We start from the raw sequence: 21223 nt of genomic DNA on the forward strand, positions 1-21223 counted from the left end.
CCTAAGGGCAACCAGGAGCAGGTAAAGAGCCTCCCTGACCATGGGATAGGCTCCAGGAATCAAATCCAGGTCTCCGGCACAGCAGGCAAGAATTCTGCCACTGAGCCACCATTGCCTCGCCCTATAAACAGCTTTAAAATAAGTTTCTGAACATTTTTGGTGGCCGTATGTTATGAAAACTATCCAAAACTTGGAAATAGGGCAAAGAGATTATTGTGTGCCCTTTTAAAGTCATGCTGGAATTGTTTGTAATATGCTCCTGTGGGTCATTTGACATTCTTAGAGAATAGAATTTTGGCTTGTTCTTTTCCAAATGATTAGGATCCAAATGTTTTAAAACTGCGAAGTTAAGAGACTCCACCCCCAAACAAGATGATGGAGTCAGATGCTTCAGGGCTCTGTCCCACCACAGAAACTTTGAGCAACAACTGGCAGAAACACTTTTCTCAAAGCTCCAGAAAACAAAGTACTGCAGTAACAGGGAGAGCACCAAATTAAGAAAAAGCCTATTTAAAAGCAGCAGGATCATGTAAAAGATGCTGCACATAGACTCACAATTCATTTTCCATAGCTGCTTTCAAGGTGCTCAGTTCTTTTGAGGACGCTAAGACCACATCAGGGTGAGGCCATCACTCCATCCAGTGATTAGCACTGTGCTTAACAGCTGCCTGCCCAGCACTCACCAACATCATGGCCTCCACCTCTGAGTGCACGCACACCTACATCTACTTAGCCTTCGTCTCCCATGACAATGAGATCACCATCATGGAGGCTAAGAAAAATGCCCTCATTAAAGAAACGAGCATAAATGGTGAACAGTTCTGACCTGGTTTATTTGCAAGGACCCTCGCCAACATCAACAGTGGGAACCTCAATTTGCAAATGTAGGCGCTAGTTTTCTGCCCCAGCAATGGATGCTGCACTAACAGAAGGTTATTCTCCCTCCCCCACTGCTGCCCCAGATCAGGAAAAGAAAGTAGAAGCAAAGAAAGAAGAATATGAGGAGTCTGGTGATGACATGACCATTGGTCTTTTTTACTATAAATGCCTTTTGTAATGTGTTCAATATAAAGCTGAACTCTTAAGAATTAAACGGAAAAAAAAGAATCACATGATGCCCTGGCTGGCCCCTCTTAAACTCCTCTCATGTGTAGTGTGGAGCAGCCCTGCACTCCCAGTACAGATCCCTAGTCCCAGTTCCACATGGGTGCAGTGATCCTCTTGCACTTGTGGGGACTATATATGTCTTCCCAAATCACTCTTACAGTAGCCTAAGGGACTTACTGTCCTAAACTTGTCCTGCATGTAGAAGGCAGCTCATAGAGCTCTGCTTTAGAAAACTGAGAAAGAGCAATCAGGTGCCTGGGGCAAGGGATTGCTACCTGTAGGACATCTGCAGGGCCTAGGAACATAAGGAAATTGGTTCCTAGAGAACAGAAGACATTCACACCCAAGTAAATTGGGGAACTCCTAGGGCCAGGCATACATGGTTAAGACAAGAAGCATGCATGGAAAGGACCAGGAAGGTCTCTACATAATGGCCAGGAGCTATCCTCTAAACTTTTAAACACATTCAGAATGCTCTGGGAATTCCAACCAGGATAAACCCAAATTGATCCTCATCACAACACATTATAATCAAACTATGTAAATGTCAAAGATAAAGAGAAAACTCTGAAAGTCACAAGAGAGAAGCAACATGTTACATACAAAGGAGTTACAATAAGATTAAGTGCCAATTTCTCATTGGAAATCAGGGAGGCAAGAAGGCCAGGGGTAAGACACATTCAACGTACTGAAAGCAAAAACACTGCTCACCAAGAATTGTGACAAAAGACTATCTTTTAAAAGTGAAAGGGAGAAGAAGACGGCAGTTTAGTAAGATGTGGGATTTAGTTCATCCTGCAGAGCATCTGGTAAATAGCCAGGAACAGTATAGAACAACTGCTGGGGCCACATCAGTTACCAGAAACACAGGGCATACCAGTCTGGACAAGCTAGACCAGCTGCGATCCCATCCAGAACCATGAGTTCCGTAAGCGGCTGGCCCCCCTCCCCCACAGTCTACTTCCCAGGGAAGAAAGGAAAGAGACTTTATTAGCAGTAGGGGCTGAACACAACCAAGCTCCAATTGTGGAATTAATTAACAAAATCTGACTATTAAAAATGGGCCCCGGGCGGGCCGCGGTGGCTCAGCGGGCAAGAGTGCTTGCCTGCCATGCCGGAGGACCTCGGTTCGATTCCCGGCCCCAGCCCATGTAAAAAACAAACAAACAAACAAAATATAATAAAACAAGAAAATGTTTAAAGATGTTTCCCTTTCTTCCTCCCTTCCTTCCTTCCATCCTTCCTTCCTTCTCTCTGTCTTTCCTTCCCTTCCTCCCTCTCTCTTTAAAAAAAAAAAAAAAAAAAAATGGGCCCCTAGCTTAGCTGAAGCTTGAATAAAACACCTCAGGTTGGTGGTTTCTGCCCTAGCGCAGAGGGGGCAGGGTTGATGGACAAAAGAAAAAAGAAAAAAATTTAAAAACCCAAAAAGAGAGGTTTTTTGGATAGAACAGCACAAAATACATGAAAGGGTCAGGACCCTGAAGAAAAGGTGGGGACACACCAGACCTGGAGATAAACAGAGCAACATACCAACTTAAGCTTTTGACTAGTAAGCCTGGGGAACAGGGGTCCTCCTCTGAAAAGGATTGTTTTTTTGTGGCTGTTTCTACAGTTTGACTGCTATTTGGATACAGCTGCAGGGCTTCTCAGGCTCCAAATGACCAAGTATGAGCAGAATTAATCTTCTCTGAGAGTTTGTCTGGACACTGTGCCTTTCCCAGGAGAGGGATGGGGCCCAGCTCAGGTAGAATCCCTCCCTCAAGGAATTCAGACCCAAGGGTCTGGAAAACTGAAGTGATTAAAGCCAGCCTACAACCTCTCCTCTGTCTCAATCAGAACCCCAGCAGGGAGAGTATGCTGAGATTAAAGGTACCACATCACCTAATGCTGGTGGGACCTGCAGGCAGACAAGCACCACATACCTGGCAAGATAGGAAAAACAGAGTCTAGAGGCTTCATAGGAAAGTCTTTCAACCTATTGGGACTCGCCCTCAAGGAAAACCAAGGCAGGTAACTCTTTCCTCCTGTCAGGAGGCCACATTGGTCTCGGAAAATCTGACTGGGATCTATAATACCTAAGTAGACCCTCCTAAGGTGAAAAAAAAAGGCATCATACAGGCAGAGGATAAAACAAGAAAACAAGAATTGAAAAATTCTGATCTGTTAAACAAACCTAAGCTAGAGATCTAGAATAAGCTGAACTGAATGGCAAAGAACACATGGACAACAAAACCATCCAGCAAGAAAATCCTAGGTTAAAAGAAAAAAGTGAAAACAATCTCCAGAATGAACTAATTAAGGACATTAAATGCCTAGATGCAAGCAAAAAATTATGAATCATGAGGAAAACTGAAGATATGGCCCAGTCAAAAGAACAAACTAATAATTCAAATAAAATACAGGAGCTGAAACAATTAATTCAGAATGTTCAAACTGGCATGGAAAACCTCATCAAAAATCAAATCAGTGAAGTGAGGGACGCTATAAGGAAGGAAAGGAATGAACAAAAAGAAGAGATCGAAAGTCTGAAAAAACAAATCACAGAATTTATGGGAATGGAAGGTACAGCAGAACAGATGAAAAAAACAATGGAAACCTACAATGTTAGACTTCAGGAGGCAGAAGATAGGATTAGTGAACTGGAGGACGGAACATCTGAAATCCGACAAGCAAAAGAAAATATAGGGAAAAGAATGGAAAAATAAGACCAGGGACTCAGGGAATTGAATGACAACATGAAGCGCTGGAATATACATGTTGTGGGTGTCCCAGGAGGAGAAGAGAAGGGAAAAGGAGGAGAAAAACTAATGAAGGAAATCGTCACTGAAAATTTCCCAACTCTTATGAAAGACTAAAATTACAGATCCAAGAAGTACAGGGTACCCCAAATAGAATAGATTCAAACAGGTGTACTTCAAGACACTTACTAATCAGAATGTCAGATGTCAAAGAGAAAGAGAATTTTGAAAGGAGCAAGAGAAAAGCAATCCATCACATAAAGAGGAAGCCCAATAAGACTATGTATAGATTTCTCGGCAGAAACCATGGAGGTGAGGAGACAGTGGGATGATACATTTAAGATTCTAAAAGAGAAAAACTACCAACCAAGAATTCTATATCCAGCAAAACTGTCCTTCAAAAATGAGGGGAAATCAAAACATTTTCAGACAAAAAAATCACTGAGAGAATTTGTGACCAAGAGACCAGCTCTGCAAGAAATACTAAAGGGAGCACTAGAGACAGATAGGAAAAGACAGGAGAGAGACGTGTAGAGAAGAGTGTAGAAATGAAGACTATCAGTAAAGGTAAAAAGAAGAAAAATTAAATATGACATAAAATTCAAAAGGCAAAATGGCAGAAGTACTGCCCTTACAGTAATAACACTAAAGGTTAATGGATTAAACTCCCTAATCAAAAGACACAGACTGTCAGAATGGATTAAAAGCCAGACGCATCTATATGCTGTCTACAAGAGATGCCATCATAGACCCAAGTATAAACATAGATTGAAAGTGAAAGGTTGGAAAAAGATATTTCATGCAAACAACAACCAGGAAAGAGCAGGAGTAGCTATACTAATATCCAACAAATTAGACTTCAAATGTAAAACAATCAAAAGAGACAAAGGAGGGCAGTTTTTTGTTTGTTCGTTTGTTTGTTTTTTGCATCGGCAGGCACCAGGAATCAAACCCCCAGGCTTTGGGCATGGCAGGTGAGAGCTCTGCCAGCGAGCCATTGTGGCCCACCCAGGACAGTATGTTTTAATAAAAGGAACAACTCAACAAGAGACATAACAATCACAAATATTTTTGCACCAAGTCAGAGTGTTCCAAAATACATGAAGCAAACACTGAAAACACTAAAAAGAGAAATAGACACATCTACCATAATAGTTGGAGACTTCAATTCCCCATTCTCATCAATTCACAGAACATCTAGACAGAGGATCAATGAAGAAACAGAGAATTTGAATAATACAATAAACAAGCTAGACTTAATAGACATTCATAAGAGAACACTACACCCCACAACAGTAGGATACACCTTCTTCTCAAGTGCTCATGGGTCATTCTCAAGGACAGAGCATATGCAAGGTCACAAAGCAAGTCTCAATAAATTTAAAAAGATTGAAATCATACAAAACACTTTCACAGTTCAGAAAGGAATGAAACTGGAAATCAGTTAACAGGCAGAGGGTCAAAAAATTCACAAATATACACAGGCTTAACAACACACTGTTAAACAACCAAGGAATAAATTACAAGAGAAATCAGTAAATGTCTCCAGGCAAATAAAAATGAAAATATGACATATCAAAATTTATGGGATGCTTTTTAGCATAGGCACTGTTAAGAGGGAAATTTATTGCCCTCAACGCCTATATCAAAAAAGAAAAAAGAGCAAAAATCAAGGAATTAACTGTTCATTTGGAAGAAGTAAAGAAAGAGCAGCAAACTAACCCAAAAAAAAGCAAAAGAAAAGAAACAACGAAGATTAAAGCAGAAATAAATGAAAATGAGAACATGGAAACAATCGAGAAAATCACAAAACCAGAAGTTGCTTCTTTGAGAAAATCAACAAAATTGATGGACCATTAGCAAAGTTGACAAAAAGAAAAAGATGATGCAAATAAATAAAATCAGAAAGGGAAGAGGAGACATAACCATCGACCCCACAGTAATAAAGGAGTTAATGAAAGGATACTACGAACAACTTTATGTGTTGTTCACTTTATGTGAATAAGGTAGAAAACGTACATGAAATGGACAACTTCCTAGAGAGGTACAACAACCTACACTGACTTGATAAGAAAATGACGACCTCAACAAACCAATCACAAGTAAAGAAACTGAATCAGTCATCAAGAAACTCCCAAAAGAGAAAAGTCTAGGACCAGATGGCTTCACATATGAATTCTACCAAGCATTCAAGAAAAAATTAGTACTTATCCTGCTCAAACTATTCAAAAATATTGAAGAGGAGGGAAGGCTACCTAACTCATTCTATGAAGCCAACATTACCCTCAAACAAAAGCCAAACAAAGATAGTACAAGGAAAGAAAATTACAGACCAATCTCTCTAATGAATATAGGTGCAAAAGTCCTCAACCAAACTCTTGCAAATCGAATCCAGCAGCACATTAAAAGAATTATACACGATGACCAAGTGGAATTTATTCCAGTATGCAACGATGGCTCAACATAAGAAAATCAATTAATGTAAAATACCATATCAACAAATCAAAGCAGAAAAACCACATGATCATCTCGATTGATGTAGAAAAGGAATCTGACAAATTCAACATCCTTCATTAATGAAAAGACTTCAAAGGATAGGAATATAAGGGAACTTATGCAACATGATAAAGGAAATATATGAAAAACCCACTACTAACATCATCCTCAATAGGGAAAGACTGAACACTTTCCCCCTAAGATCAGGAACAAAACAAGGATGTCCACTGTCACCATGTTATTCAACATTGTGTTGGAAGTTCTAGCCAGAGCAATTAGACAAGAAAAAGAAATACAAGGCATCAAAATTGGAGAGTGTGCTGGTTTGAAAGGAAGTATGCCCCCTAAGAAAAGCCATGTTTTAATATAAATCCCATTTCATAAAGGTAGAATAATCCCTATTCAATACTGTATATTTGAAACTGTAATGAGATCATCTCCCTGGTTGATGTGATTTAGTCAAGAGTGGTTTGTTAAACTGGATTAACGGATGACATGTCTCCACCCACTTGAGTGGGTTTTGATTAGTTTCTGAAGTTCTATAAAAGAGGAAACATTTTGGAGAGAGAGATTTAGAGAGAGCAGAGAATGCTGCAGCACCATGAAGCAGAGAGTCCACCAGCCAGTGACCTTTGGAGATGAAGAAGGAAAACACTTTCCGGGGAGCTTCATGAAATAAGAAGCCAGGAGAGAAAGCTAGCAGATGACGCCATATTCACCATGTGCCCTTCCAGCTGAGAGAGAAGCCCTGACTGAGTTCACCATGTGCCGTCTCACTTGAGAGAGAAACCCTGAACTTCATCAGCCTTCTTGAACCAAGGTATCTTTCCCTGGATGCCTTTGATTGGACGTTTCTATAGAGTTGTTTTAATTGGGACATTTTCTCGGCCTTAGAACTGTAAATTAGAAACTTATTAAATTCCCCTTGTTAAAAGCCATTCCGTTTCTGGTATATTGCATTCTGGGAGCTAGCAAACTAGAACAGAGAGGAAGAAGTAAAACCCTGTTTACTGACGATACAATGCTCTGTCAAAAACTCCAAAAAATCCACAGCAAAACTACTAGATCTAATAAATGACTATAGCAATGTAGCAGTTCATGACATCAACACTAAAATATCTGTAGTGTTTCTATACACTGGTAATGAGCAATATGAAAGGGAAATCAAGAAAAAAATTCCATTTACAATTACAAACAAAAGAATAAAATATTTAGGAATAAACTTAACTAAGGATACAAAAGACCTATACAAAGAAAACTAAAAGAAATTGCTAAAAGAAATCATAGAAGACCTAAATAAACGGAAGGGCATACTGTGTTCATGGATTGGAACACTAAATATAGCTAAGATATAAATTCTAATTAAGTTGATTCATAGATTCAGTGCAACACCAATTAAAATCCCAAAAACTAACTTTGCAGAAATAGAAAACAAATAACCAAGTTTATCTGAAAGGCAGGCTGCCCCAAATACCTAAAAATATCTTGAGAAAGAAAAACGAAGTCAGAGGTTTCACACTACCTGACTTTAAGGTATATTACGAAGCTACAGTGATCAAAACAGCATGGTACTGGCATAAAGATAGATATACTGAACAATGGAATTGAACAGAGTGTTCAGATACTGACCCTCTCACCTATGGACAATTGACCTTTGATAAGGAGGTTAAGCCAACTCACCTGGGATAGAACAGTCTCGTCAATAAATGGTGCTTTGAGTACTGGATACCTATACGCAAAAGAATGAAAGAGGATTCATATCTCACACCTTATACAAAAATTAACTCAAAATGGATCAAAGATCTACACAATAGATCTAAGACCATAAAACTTTTAGAAAGGAAACATAGTGAAATATCTTATAAAACTCTTAATAGGGGGGCAGTTTCCTAGATCTTCCACCCAAAGCATGAGCATTGAAGAAAGAAAGAGATAAATGGGATCTCCTCAAAATTAAACACTTTTCTGCATCAAAGAACTTTGCCAAGAAAGTAAAAAGACAGCCTACACAATGGGAGACAATATTTGGAAACGATATATCAGATAAGTATCTAGTATCAAGAATATATAAAGAGATTGCACAGCTCAACAACAAAAAGACAATTACAAAATGGGCAAAAGACATGAACAGATACTTCTCAGAAGAGGAAACACAAGTGGCTAAAAGGCACACAAAAAGATACTCAACTTCTCTGGCTATTAGGGAAATGGAAATCAAAACCACAATGAGATATCATCTCACACCCACCAGAATGGCCATTATCAATAAAACAGAAAACGACAAGTGCTAAAGAAGATGTGGAGAAAGAGGCACACTTATCCACTGTTGGTGGGAATGTAAAACGGTACAACCACTGTGGAAGGCAGTTTGGTGGTTCCTCAGGAAGCTAAATATAGAACTGCCTTATGATCCAGCAACATCATTCACAGGTATCTATTCAGAGGACATGAGGGCAAGGACACAGACAGACACCTGCACACCAATGTTTATATCAGCATTATTTACAATTGCCAAGAGATGGAAACCACCCAAATGTCTATCAGTAGCTGAATGGTTAAACAAGCTGTGGTAATATACATACGATGGAATATTGAGCAGCTGTAAGACAGGATAAAGTCACAAAGCATGCTACAAAGTGGATAGACCTTGAGGACATTATGCTGAGTGAAATTAGCCAGAAACAAAAGGACAAATACAGCATGGTCTCACTTATATGAACTAATATTAATGAGTGAACTTGGGGAATTTATTTTTACGCATTACATAGATATCCCTTTTTTTAGTTTATGGTGTATTAGAATGGCTAGAGCGAAGTACCTGAAACTGTAGAGCTCTGTTCCAGTAACTATCTTTCTTGAAGATAACTGTATCCCATGCTTTCACAATGGGACTTGTGATTACAAAAACCTCGTGTCCGATTCTCCTCTTATTTACAGAATGGACAGATAAGTAAAAAATACGGGTAAGAAACAAACAAATAATAGGGAGAACAAAGGTTAAAATAAATTGAGTAGATTGAAATACTAGTGGTCAGTGAAAGGGAGTGGTAAGGGGTATGGTATGTATGAGTTTTCTTTTTTTTTCTGTTCTTTTTCTGGAGAGATGCAAATGTTCAAAAACACAATCATGGTGATGAATGCACAAAATATGTGATGATAATTGTGAGCCATTGATTGTAATCATGACAAGAATGCTTGTATGACACTGAATGAAGTTGCATGTGAGAATGATAGAGGGAGGAGGGCTGGGGGCATAAACGAAATCAGAAAGAAAGACAGATGATAAAGATTGAGATGGTATAATCTAGGAATGCCTAGAGTGTATAATAATAGTGACTAAATGTACAAATCTTAAAAATGTTTATGCATGAGGAAGAACAAAGGAACGTCATTACTGCAGGGTACTGAAAATAGATGGTAATTAATATTTTAAAATGTCACCTTATGTGTGAGACTAAAGCAAAAAAACGTTTATTTGGTACAAAATTTATATTTTGACTAGTGCATTTCCTAATATGACTTATGTAGATAGGTTGATTGAACACCGTAAGTACTTGGAATCTTGGGTAGGACATGCAATTTTGTTGTTTGTCCAGAGTGATGCCCTGATGAATTCCAGAGTGATTCGATCACTGAGTGTAAAAGTATTCGCAGAGTCCCCTTCGGGGAATGGTGAGAACAGGGAGAAATTCGACTTCTCCAAGTTGAATTCTTGATATTCTCACAAGCAGTGTGGACGGCCAAAGCTACAGGCTGGGCCTCCAGTCTTGGGGTTTATTCATATAAAACTTAACCCCACAAAGGATAGGTCAAGCCTACTAAAAATTAGGCCTAAGAGTCACCCCAAGAGAATCTCTTTTGTTGCTCAGATGTGGTCTCTCTCTCCAGCCAACACAACAAGCAGACTCACCACCCTCCCCCTGTCTACGTGGGACATGACTCCCAGGGGTGTGGACCTTCCTGGCAATGTGGCACAGAAATCCTGGAATGAGCTGAGACTCAACATTAAGGGATTGAGAAAACCCCTAGAATGAGCTGAGACCCAGCATCAGGGGATTGAGAAAACCTTCTTGACCAAAGGGGGAAAGAGAGAACTGAGACAAAATAAAGTGTCAATGACTGAGAGATTCCAAACAGAGTCAAGAGGTTATTCTGGAGGTTATTGTTACGTATTAAATAGATATCAACTTGTTAGTCAAGATGTAATGGAGAGGCTGGAGGGAACTGCCTGAAAATGTGGAGCTGTATTCCAGTCGCCACGTTTCTTAAAGATAATTGTATAATGATATAGCTTTCACAATGTGACTGTGTGATTGTGAAAACCTTGTGTCTGATGCCCCTTTTATCTACCTTATCAACAGATGAGTAAAATATATGGAATAAAGATGAATAACAGGGGGAACAAATGTGAAAATAAATCTAGAGTGAAATGCTGGTGATCAGTGAGGGGGAGGGGTGGGGGGTATGGTATTTATGAATTTTTTCTGTTTTCTTTTTAGTTCTTTTTCTGAATAGATGCAAATGTTCCAAGAAATGATGATGATGAATATGCAACTATGTGATGATATTGTGAATTACTGATTATATATGTAGAACAGAATGATCAAAAATTATGAATGTTTACGTTTGGTGTTTTTGGTATTTAAAAAAAATTTTTTTAATTAATAAAAAAAGAAAAAATAGCAAAAATAAAAAATGTCAGTTCTCCCCAAATTTATCTATAGATTCAACACAGTACCAATAAAAATTCCAAAAACCTACTTTGAAGACTCGGAAAAGCTTCCAAATTCATCTGGAAGGAAAGAGACTACGAGTAGTTAAAAGCATCCTAAAAAAGAAGAACAAAGTGGTAGGACTAACACTCTCTGACTTTAAGAAGTTTTATAAAGCCATAGTGGTCAAAACAGCATGATACTGGCACAAAGATGGGAGCATTGACCAATGGAATCAAATCAAGAGTGCAGAAACAGACCACCAAATCTATCAAAAGTTACGAATGTTTGCGTTTGTTTGGTGTTTTTTGGTATTTAAAAAAAAATTTTTAATTAATTTAAAAAAAAGACCTGAATTGAGGGTGCACTGGTGGTTGGTTCAGTGGTAGAATGCTCACCTTCCATGAGGGAGACTCAGATTCGATTCCCGGATCATGTACCTTCCAAAAAAAAGCCCTGGATTGGTGTTCAGCCACTGGTGACTGAAATAAATTCCAATGCCACATGTTCAGTCTCAGATTATAGAAGGAAAATATGGTAACCCAGGCTCTGAACCCAGATCTGCTACCAAGTAAATCATGGAAAAGGCATTTAATATCTCTTGGCCTTTGTTTCCTCAGCTCTAAGAAGAGGGAGGGAGGCAGAAAGTTGATCTATCCTTGTTGATTTCTCTTCCAGTTCTGTGCCTCCAAAGGCACATTAGTCTGTGGTTAATGGCATCAAATAGCAAAGAAGGAAAAAGAGGAGAGAGAAGAAAGTGCCAGAGAAGTCTCAACTTCAGCCCTGCTTAATGCTGCATCAGGAAGAGTTATAAAGAAAACCATTATCTAAATTGAGAGGATGTTAGAAGTGGCTGGGAGTCTCATGCAGTGGCAGTGATCAGCTTTTGGAAAAGAGCTATCAAAAAGAAGATCATCAGAATGGCCTGGAATGTTGAGGCTGAGTAAATAGCAAATGTGAGCAAGACCATAAGGTAGAAGTGGGCTCAGCTTGTGCTCCATCACCTACTTGCTAGCATTCCCAACTAAGCTATTTCTCTTTTGGTGGCTGCCATATTCCCAGAAGCAAAATGAGCTAGTCAGGCAATGTATTCTCTAAGGATCTTTCCAAGGCTGATTTTCTGAAATTTCATTGGCTCTCAAATTGTGCTTATGTCTCACTTTTGCCCTTGGTGTTGAGGATTTCATTTAGTGGAGAAGGCTTCTCAACCAGGTAGGCTTTGTCCAGCCCAAGAGAATTTAGAATGTCTTGAAATCACAATTTTAGGTGACGTAGAACCATACTATTTTCAAATTGAGGAATGTCTTGTTCCAACTAAGTCCAACCTCCCTCAATTAATACTGAGAGACGAAGCATGAGCACAGAAAGACCTTTATACTTTGACATGAGACCTTGAATTCACATTCTTGCTGCTAACTAAAGCTTAATCTCTCTGAACCATAATTTCTTCATAAGAAAATAGAGCAGTGATGATGGAGTAGGTACAGATATTTACTATTATTGTAGGAGGAGAGAAAAAACCTGAGGCACCAAGATGTTACGACACCTGCTCAGGATCAATTTCAGACTAGAAACGATCTCGTGTCTCAGCATAGGGTTCTTTCCTTTCCTAGAACCAAGGTCAGTTCTACTCCTCTATGTAATAGCAAAGATTAGAACTGAAAGCATGTCAGCTTTCTTAGCATCTCCGCCAACAGCCTCCTCAATTCCCCTGTGTCATAATGCAGCTTATGCTTGATTTAGAAACAAACACTCTATAAGCTCTCATGTTTGATTTGCTTTGGCTGGTACAGGATCCTGATGCTCTTAGAACAGCACAACAGACTCCCCAAAAAAGCCATTCTTAGAACAGCACAACAGACACATCAAAAAAGCAGTTTTGATGTGGTACTGACTAGGGTTTGTCTCCGAGTCTTCCCTACTTCAGTCATCTCAGTTGCTAAAGACTTGTAAAAATGTATTTTTAGACAGAATCAGTTGAGATATTTTTGGGTCCCCAAGCTTCCTAAATTCTGCTTCACTACTCTGTCTCCAATCTATTCAGTCTTAGCCTTTGTTCCAGCCTGCAGAGGTTCCCTCTTTGTTCAGTCTTTTAACGGATAGATAAATCTATCAAAAAGGTTATTGAGGGGACTTCCGGAGAAGATGGCGGCTTAGTAAGACGCGCGGGTCTTAGTTCCTCCTCCAGAAAAGCAACTAAAGAAACAGAAACAATACGAAACAGCTCCCGGAGTCACGACAGAGACCAAAAAGACAGCGTACCCCATTCTGGAACAGCTGAACGGGCAGGGAGAATCTGCTGCGGTGAGCTACCCGAGGGGCGCGCGTTTTCCCGGCCGGGGCGGCTGGCGACTGGGGTCCCCTCCACGCACGTGGCTCCCCGGCCTGACTGGGAACGTTGGATAGCGGGGCCCTCCCGTCACGCTTGGTGTTTCGGGCCAGCTGGGCAATTAGGACCGGCACTCTCCCAAGCCGCGGCGGCCAGCGACCCCCACCTCCACGCGCGGTTTCCCGGGCCGACTGGGGTACAGACAGACGAGCGCCACCTACTGGGCAGGAAAAGAAAAACAGAGCCCAGAGATTTCACAGAAAAAGCTTTCAACCAGCTGGGTAACACACCCAGGGAAATCTGATCAAATGCCCAGACACCAGCAGAAAATAATGGATGACGCTCGGAAAATTGAAGATATGGCCCAGTCAAAGGAACAAACCAATAGTTCAAATGAGATACAGGAGCTGAGACAACTAATGCTGAATATACGAACAGAAATGGAAAAATTCTTCAAAAACCAAATCAATAAATTGAGGGAGGACATGAAGAAGACATGGGCTGAACAAAAAGAAGAAACAGAAAATCTGAAAAAACAAATCACAGAACTTATGGGAGTGAAGGACAAAGAAGAAAAAATGGAAAAAACAATGGATACCTACAATGGTAGATCTAAAGAGACAGAAGCTACAATTAGTGAACTGGAGGATGGAACATCTGAATTCCAAAAAGAAACAGAAACTATAGGGAAAAGAATGGAAAAACTTGAGCAGGGGATCAGGGAACTGAATGACAATATGAAGCGCACAAATATACGTGTTGTGGGTGTCCCAGAAGGAGAAGAGAAGGGAAAAGGAGGAGAAAAACTAATGGAAGAAATTATCACTGAAAATTTCCCAACTCTTATGAAAGACCTAAATTTACAGATCCAAGAAGTGCAGCGCACCCCAAAGAGAATAGACCCAAATAGGCGTTCTCCAAGACACTTACTAGTTAGAATGTCAGAGGTCAAAGAGAAAGAGAGGATCTTGAAAGCAGCAAGAGAAAAACAATCTGTCACATACAAGGGAAACCCAATAAGACTATGTGTAGATTTCTCAGCAGAAACCATGGAAGCTAGAAGACAGTGGGATGATATATTTAAATTACTAAAAGAGAAAAACTGCCAACCAAGACTCCTATATCCAGCAAAATTGTCCTTCAAAAATGAAGGAGAAATTAAAACATTTATAGACAAAAAGTCACTGAGAGAATTTGTGACCAAGAGACCAGCTCTGCAAGAAATACTAAAGGGAGCACTAGAGTCAGATACGAAAAGACAGAAGAGAGAGGTATGGAGTAAAGTGTAGAAAGAAGGAAAATCAGATATGATATATATAATACAAAAGCCAAAATGGTAGAGGAAAATATTATCCAAACAGTAATAATACTAAAAGTTAATGAACTGAATTTCCCAATCAAAAGACATAGAATGGCAGAATGGATTACGATCCAGCAATACCACTGCTAGGTATCTACTCAAGGGACTTAAGGGCAAAGACACAGACGGTCATTTGCACACCAGTGTTTATAGCAGCATTATCTACAATTGCAAAGAGATGGAAACAGCCAAAATGTTCATCAACAGACGAGTGACTAAACAAACTGTGGCGTATACCTACGATGGAATATTATGCAGCTTTAAGACAGACTAAACTTATGAAGCATGTAATAACATGGATGGACCTAGAGAACATTATGCTGAGTGAGTCTAGCCCAAAACTAAAGGACAAATACTGTAAGGTCCCACTGATGTGAACCGACATTTGAGAATCAGTTTGGAATATATCATTGGTAACAGAGACCAGCAGGAGTTAGAAACAGGGTAAGATAATGGGTAATTGGAGCTAAAGGGATACAGACTGTGCAACAGGACTAGATACAAAAACTCAAAAATGGACAGCACAATAATACCTAAGTGTAATGTAACTATGTTGGAACACTGAATGAAGCTGTACCTGAAATATGGTTTTTTGTTTGGTTGTTTGTGTGTTTGTATCTTTTGTTTTTGTTTTTTTTCTTTTTCCTTTTTATATATATATATATATTATTAGTATTATTATTTTAATTCTCTTCTCTATATTAACATTCTATATTTTTTTCTGCTGTTTTGCTAGTTCTTTTCCTAAATCGATGCAAATGTACTAAGAAATGATGATCATACATCTATGTGATGATACTAAGAATTACTGAGTGCATTTGTAGAATGGAATGATTTCTAAATGTTGTGTTAATTTCTTTTCTTTTTTTTGATTAATAAAAAAATTAAAAAAAAAAAAAGTTATTGAGGGCATGTATTCGAAGATGATAATTGTGCACAGAACCCATCAGCCAAAAGAACTGCCCCATTTATAAAGAGGGACAATGACCAAATGGAACATATTCAGATTAGGCCTCCAAGGTTAGTAAAGGGCCAAAAAGCCAAGACATAAGTACACCAGATGAAAACACAAGGGATGTTTAGTCTGGAAAAGAGGGGACTTCAGAAAGACTGACTATAATTTTCAAACAAAGGTGAAGTGTGATTTTATGTACAAGTCCTGAAAGCAAGACCAAGTTCAGTAAGAAAAACTTCCAGGAAAGCAAAGTCTGGAAGAATACAAGACTTTTTCTCTTTTTAACAGTCTAATTTATAATTAGAATGGCATGGAGAATTTAGGAAGATGGCAGAATAGGATAGGTTGAGTTCAACCCTGCTCCAAGGAACAGCTAGAGAAGGGACAGGAAAGTGACTGAGAGCGATTTCAGGGTTTAAGTGACCTGGAAGGGTCTTGAACATCACCCAGGGAAGTCCTGGTTGCAAAAGCTGAAGAACTGAGAAGCAGAAAACCAGAGACTGTCTGGCTGGCGCAAACATCCTAATGCGCCCTGTTCTAGTGTTAGATGCCAGAATGGAATGGCTTTTAAAAAGGGAATTTAATAAGTTGCTAGTTCACAGTTCCAAGGTGGAGAAAATGTCTCACTTAAAACAAGTCTATAGAAATGGGTGCCCCCAGCTCTGGGCACGCACTGACTTGCACAGCTAGGCCACATTCAACCCTAGCCCACGTAGACGCAACCCCAGCCAGGTACCCCAAGCTCTGCACATGTGCAGTCAAGCGCCCGGCCCCCTAGACCAGTGCACACCAGGGCCTCACCCCCAGACCCATTTGCATGCACAGCCACATCCTCCCTGCCACCAGGTGCCCAAGGATTCATGTACTGACTTCTTGACCCCTGCACCCCGATTCCTGCCCCACAAATGTGCACATTTGACCCACCCACCTCAGCACAAGTACCCTGCTCCCACATCTGGCAGGTGCTCATGGTCAAATCTGTATTACATAGCCCCCACCCTATACATGTGTGCATACCTGCTCCAACCTACCAAACTACTCCATACCTGCGCACCCACGCCAGGGCAATGGCCATGGCCACACACACACACACACACACACACACACACACACACACACACTCCCAACCCACGACCTGCAATCCTAGTGACCTATACCCACCCCTGCACACTTTCACATCTGCATCCAGGGCCCTCTGGACCCTTCCTCTTGCACAAAGACACACCCGCACCCTCTACCCAACCATGCCCCAATCTCTGTGCCACCTTCTCTGCATCCTGACACCCCCACCAGATGCCTACCCACAACTACCCACACACCATCCCCCATGTATACAGACAGCCTCCCCATCCAGCTCCCACCACATTCTACCTCTGTGTGTTCTGCTCCTGCGCTCCAAGGTCTGCCTGACCTGTACCCCATACCCTTGGCTCCTGCACCACACGTCCACAACTCCACGACCCACACCCCATGCTCACAGGCACCAGGGTAGTATCCCCAACCTGTACCTATATTTGCACCACAAGACATCACCACACTGTTGTGCTCCACATCCATCCCGCAAATACAAAGCTTCAGACTACTAAAAGAATCAACTTCCAAAGTAAACCTATCAAGATATTTACACTACTCGAAGACAACAGACGATCACTAAGCATATCATGATGCAGAGAAATACAGCCCAAACTAATGACCAAATAAAAACAGAGGAGACATAGACATTGGAACAACTAGTCAAAGATGTTCATATAACTCTACGAAATAAAATAAATGGCATGGCTAGTGACATAAAGGGGACCAAGAAGACACTAGAAGAGCATAAAGAGGAGTATGAAAGAACAAACAGAAAAATAGCAGATATCACAAAGAGATTAAAGATGTTGTAGAACAAATAAAAAATATACTAGAGACACACAACAGCAGATTTAAAGAGGGAGAAGAAAGAATAAGCGAACTAGAGGACAGGAGAACTGATTTCTAACTCTCAAAACATTTGACTTAGATCTCAGGGAAATGACGGACAAAACAGTGCACAAATGTAACAATCACTGGTGTCCCAGAAGAAGAAGAGAAGAGTAAAGGGCTAGGGAGATTAGTTGAGGATATCTGGGGGGAAATTTCCCAACCCTTATAAAGGACATAAATACACAAATCAAAGAAGCCCAACGAAGTCCAAATTGAATAGATCCAAATAGGCCTTCCCCAAGATATATACTAATCAGTCTGTCAAATGTTGAAGAGAAGCAGATAATTCTGAAAGCAGCAAGAGAAAAACAATCTACGACATACATGGGAAATCACATAAGACTGAGTTCAGACTACTAAACTGACATTAAGGAGGTGAAGAAGCAGTGTTATGATATATTTAAGACCCTGAAAGAGACTTCCACCCAAGAATTCTGTACCCAGGCAAATTGTCCTTCAAAACTGAGGGAAAAATTAAAATTTTCACAAACAAACAAATCCTGAAGGAATCTGCCAACAAGAGAACGGCCCTACAAGAAATACCAAAGGGATTTCTGCCAGTTGAAAAAAAAAGACAGGAGAGGGAGGTCTGGAGGAGGGCACAGAATTGAAGAGTACCAGTAAGGGTAACTTAAAGGATAAAAAGAGAAAGAGGGAAAAGAATATATAGAGTTGACAAATAAAATCCAGAGGATAAGATGGTGGATTCAAGAAATGCCTTTTCAGTAATAACTCTGAAAGTTAACAGACTAAATTTACCAATTAAAAGATACATATTGGCAGAATAGATTAAGAAACACAATCAAAACATAATCCAGCTACATGCTGTTTACAAGAGACTCATCTTAGACACAGATACAAATAGACTGAAAGTGAAAGGATGAAAATAGATGCTCCATGCAAGCTACAACCAAAAGAAAGCAGGAGTAGCTATACTAATACTGGACAAAATAGCCTTTAAATGTAAACGCATCATAAGAAACAAAGAAAGACACTATATATTAATAAAAGGGACAATCCACGAAAAAGAAGTAACAACCTTAAATGTTTATGTTTCAAATCAAAGCGCTCCAAAGTACATTAAACGGACATTGGCAAAAATTAAGGGAGTGACAGATGTTTCAACAATAATAGCAGGAGACTTTAATACACTGCTCTCCTATATAGACAGAACAGCCAGACAGAGGTTCAACAAGGAAATAGAGAAGTTAAGCAATCTGATAAATGAATCAGACCTAACGGACACATATAGGTCATTACACCTCAAAACACCAAGATACACATTCTTCTCTACTGTTCATGGAACATTCTCCAGGATAGACGGGGTACAAAACAGGTCTTAATAAATGTAAAAACAACGACATTATTCCAAGCACTTTCTCTGATCACAATGGTATGAAGTTGGATATCAACAACCACCAAAGAACAAGAACTTTCACAAACATATGGAGATTAAATAATACACTCCTAAACAGCCAGTGGGTCAAAGAAGAAATTCCTAGAGAAATCAGTTGCTACCTGGAGACAAATGAAAACGAGAATAAAAAACAAGAAAGAGCAAAAATCAAGGACTTAACCTCTCAGCTGGAGGAACTTGAGAAAGAACAGCAAACTAACCAAGAAGCAAATAGAAGAGAAATAATGAGAATGGTATGATTGCTGGTCATCTGGACTGGCCACTTTCTCTAGCTCTTCTTTGGTTTATCACCTCCCTCCCCTATTCTGAAATTTCCTTCAGGACTTACCACAAAGGAAATGAAACTATTCTTTTCAAAATGGACTACTGGCTTGGGAGCGGAAGAGTAACCACAGTTGTAATATTCTTGGATTTTAGCAAGGTCTGTCCCTCTTTCCTTGCAAATGAAGAACCTTGACTGTCTGCTTGAACAGTTTTACCCAATAGCTGTGACTTAGGAAGAATTCAGCGACATCTCACAGGGTCTTGGACTCAGCCCTGGCCTGTTCAACATTTAAAGAGAAATCTCAAGGAGTGTAACAAGATAGTGCTGATGAAACTAGCAAGTGAACTGAAACCAGAAGACTAACTGGGAATAGATATAACATCCCCACCTGACTCTAAGCATTACACCTAAACCCTGTCGTAACACAAGATACAGAAGTAAAGACAGATTGGATCAAACAAGTATGAAAAGGTGATTTAGTATTTTTCTGGATCAGAGTGAGTCAAGGCAGCTGTAGGATGTAGCTGTCAAGACTTAATTCAAGGGGTGCATGGGTTCAGTGGTAGAATTCTCACCTGTCCTGTGGGAGACCTGGATTCTATTCCCGGCTCATGTATTCAAAAAACAACAGTCAAACAAATGGTGCTGCAACATGGGATATATTCACATAAAAAAGAATGAAATATAACCCCCACCCACAGCATACCAAAAAAAAAAGACAATTCAACGTGAGGTGGCATTAACAGAGGGATAACGTCCAGAATGGAGGAGACAATCATGTTTTACTCTGCACTGGTCATTGAATCAACCAAGAAATATTTAAAGAGGGTGTACATATGCCAGGTACTGTTCTAGATGTTAAGGACAACACAGTAGGAGGAAAAGAAAAAAAAGAATTAAAAAAGGGCAGCATTACCCTAATAGAGCTTCTGTTTTTCATGGGAGCCAAATGATACACAAACAAATACATACCACAGCAAATATCAATACCTGCTATTGAGAAAAGTAAAATAAGGTAAGTTACAGAGAAAGACAAGAGAGAAGAGCTATTTTAAATAAGATGGTCAGAGATGGTCCTCACACAACACCTGGGTTATAAAGAAGAGACTGCTTCATTCTGAGGACAAGAAAAAGATAAAATGCCCTAAGGCAAGTTTGTTCAGTTATGCAAATCCCCAGAAAGACCCAACACAATTAGAAGAGACAACTTTAAAAATAAAAAAATGTATAGGGGAATGAATAAAAGAGGGGGAACTCCCCAGGCCAAGTGGTTTATAAGGACTAGATGGGGGAAAGGTTCAAGGCAGGATAACAAAAAGACTTGTTTCTCTGGAGCCTGAATCTCCTGTGTTCTAAGCTTAGGTCTTCCACTCCCTCGCTGCCAGTGTGTCCTTTAAGGGTCAATAATTTACAAAATGAGAATATCACCATTTAACTCACAAGGTGCTATGAAAATGGAATAATTTTTCTACATTCAGTGCAGTGCCTGATATTAGATTCAACAAATATCAATTGGGCAAATCATTTAACATTTTTTGATATCTCTGGCCTTCAATTTTTAATTAAAACTTTTTAACTTAAAAATTCCCTAGCACCACTCCTATCTTACTGAGGTACATAAGATATTGTAAGGCTCGTGTACTTAAATTATTGCTTTGGTTTTTCTTTCTCATCATTCTTTCACCTCTCCCTTTACTATCAGCTTTCAGCTTTGGTCTCTAGTTTCTGTTAGTGTAGAAACTTTTTTTTATTTACTGCCTTTTATCTTATGGGGGTTCAGAAACCACATTGCCAAGCTTGTTACAAGACATAAAAATAAGAATAAGTTAGTGCTGCGCAAGGGTTTAAGGATGACACTGCTTTGCACTTCCCTCTTGTT

General features: G+C 39.7%; 1 protein-coding gene across 13 annotated transcripts in view; it reads right to left on the reverse strand.

The window, feature by feature from the left end:
* The window catches only part of RALY (RALY heterogeneous nuclear ribonucleoprotein), a 144104-nt gene that overhangs the window by 53218 nt on the left and 69663 nt on the right, over positions 1-21223 (reverse strand). For 2 of the 13 annotated variants that reach the window (XM_077110949.1, XM_077110936.1), the window contains exon 3: positions 8022-8070. The exons of the other annotated variants lie outside the window; for them this stretch is intronic. The gene's annotated coding sequence lies outside the window, so the exon portion shown is untranslated. The remainder of the gene's footprint in view (positions 1-8021; positions 8071-21223) is intronic. 13 annotated transcript variants of the gene reach the window in all.

Source organism: Tamandua tetradactyla, chromosome 1, assembly GCF_023851605.1.
Source record: "Tamandua tetradactyla isolate mTamTet1 chromosome 1, mTamTet1.pri, whole genome shotgun sequence".
In the NCBI taxonomy this organism is placed as follows: domain Eukaryota; kingdom Metazoa; phylum Chordata; class Mammalia; order Pilosa; family Myrmecophagidae; genus Tamandua; species Tamandua tetradactyla.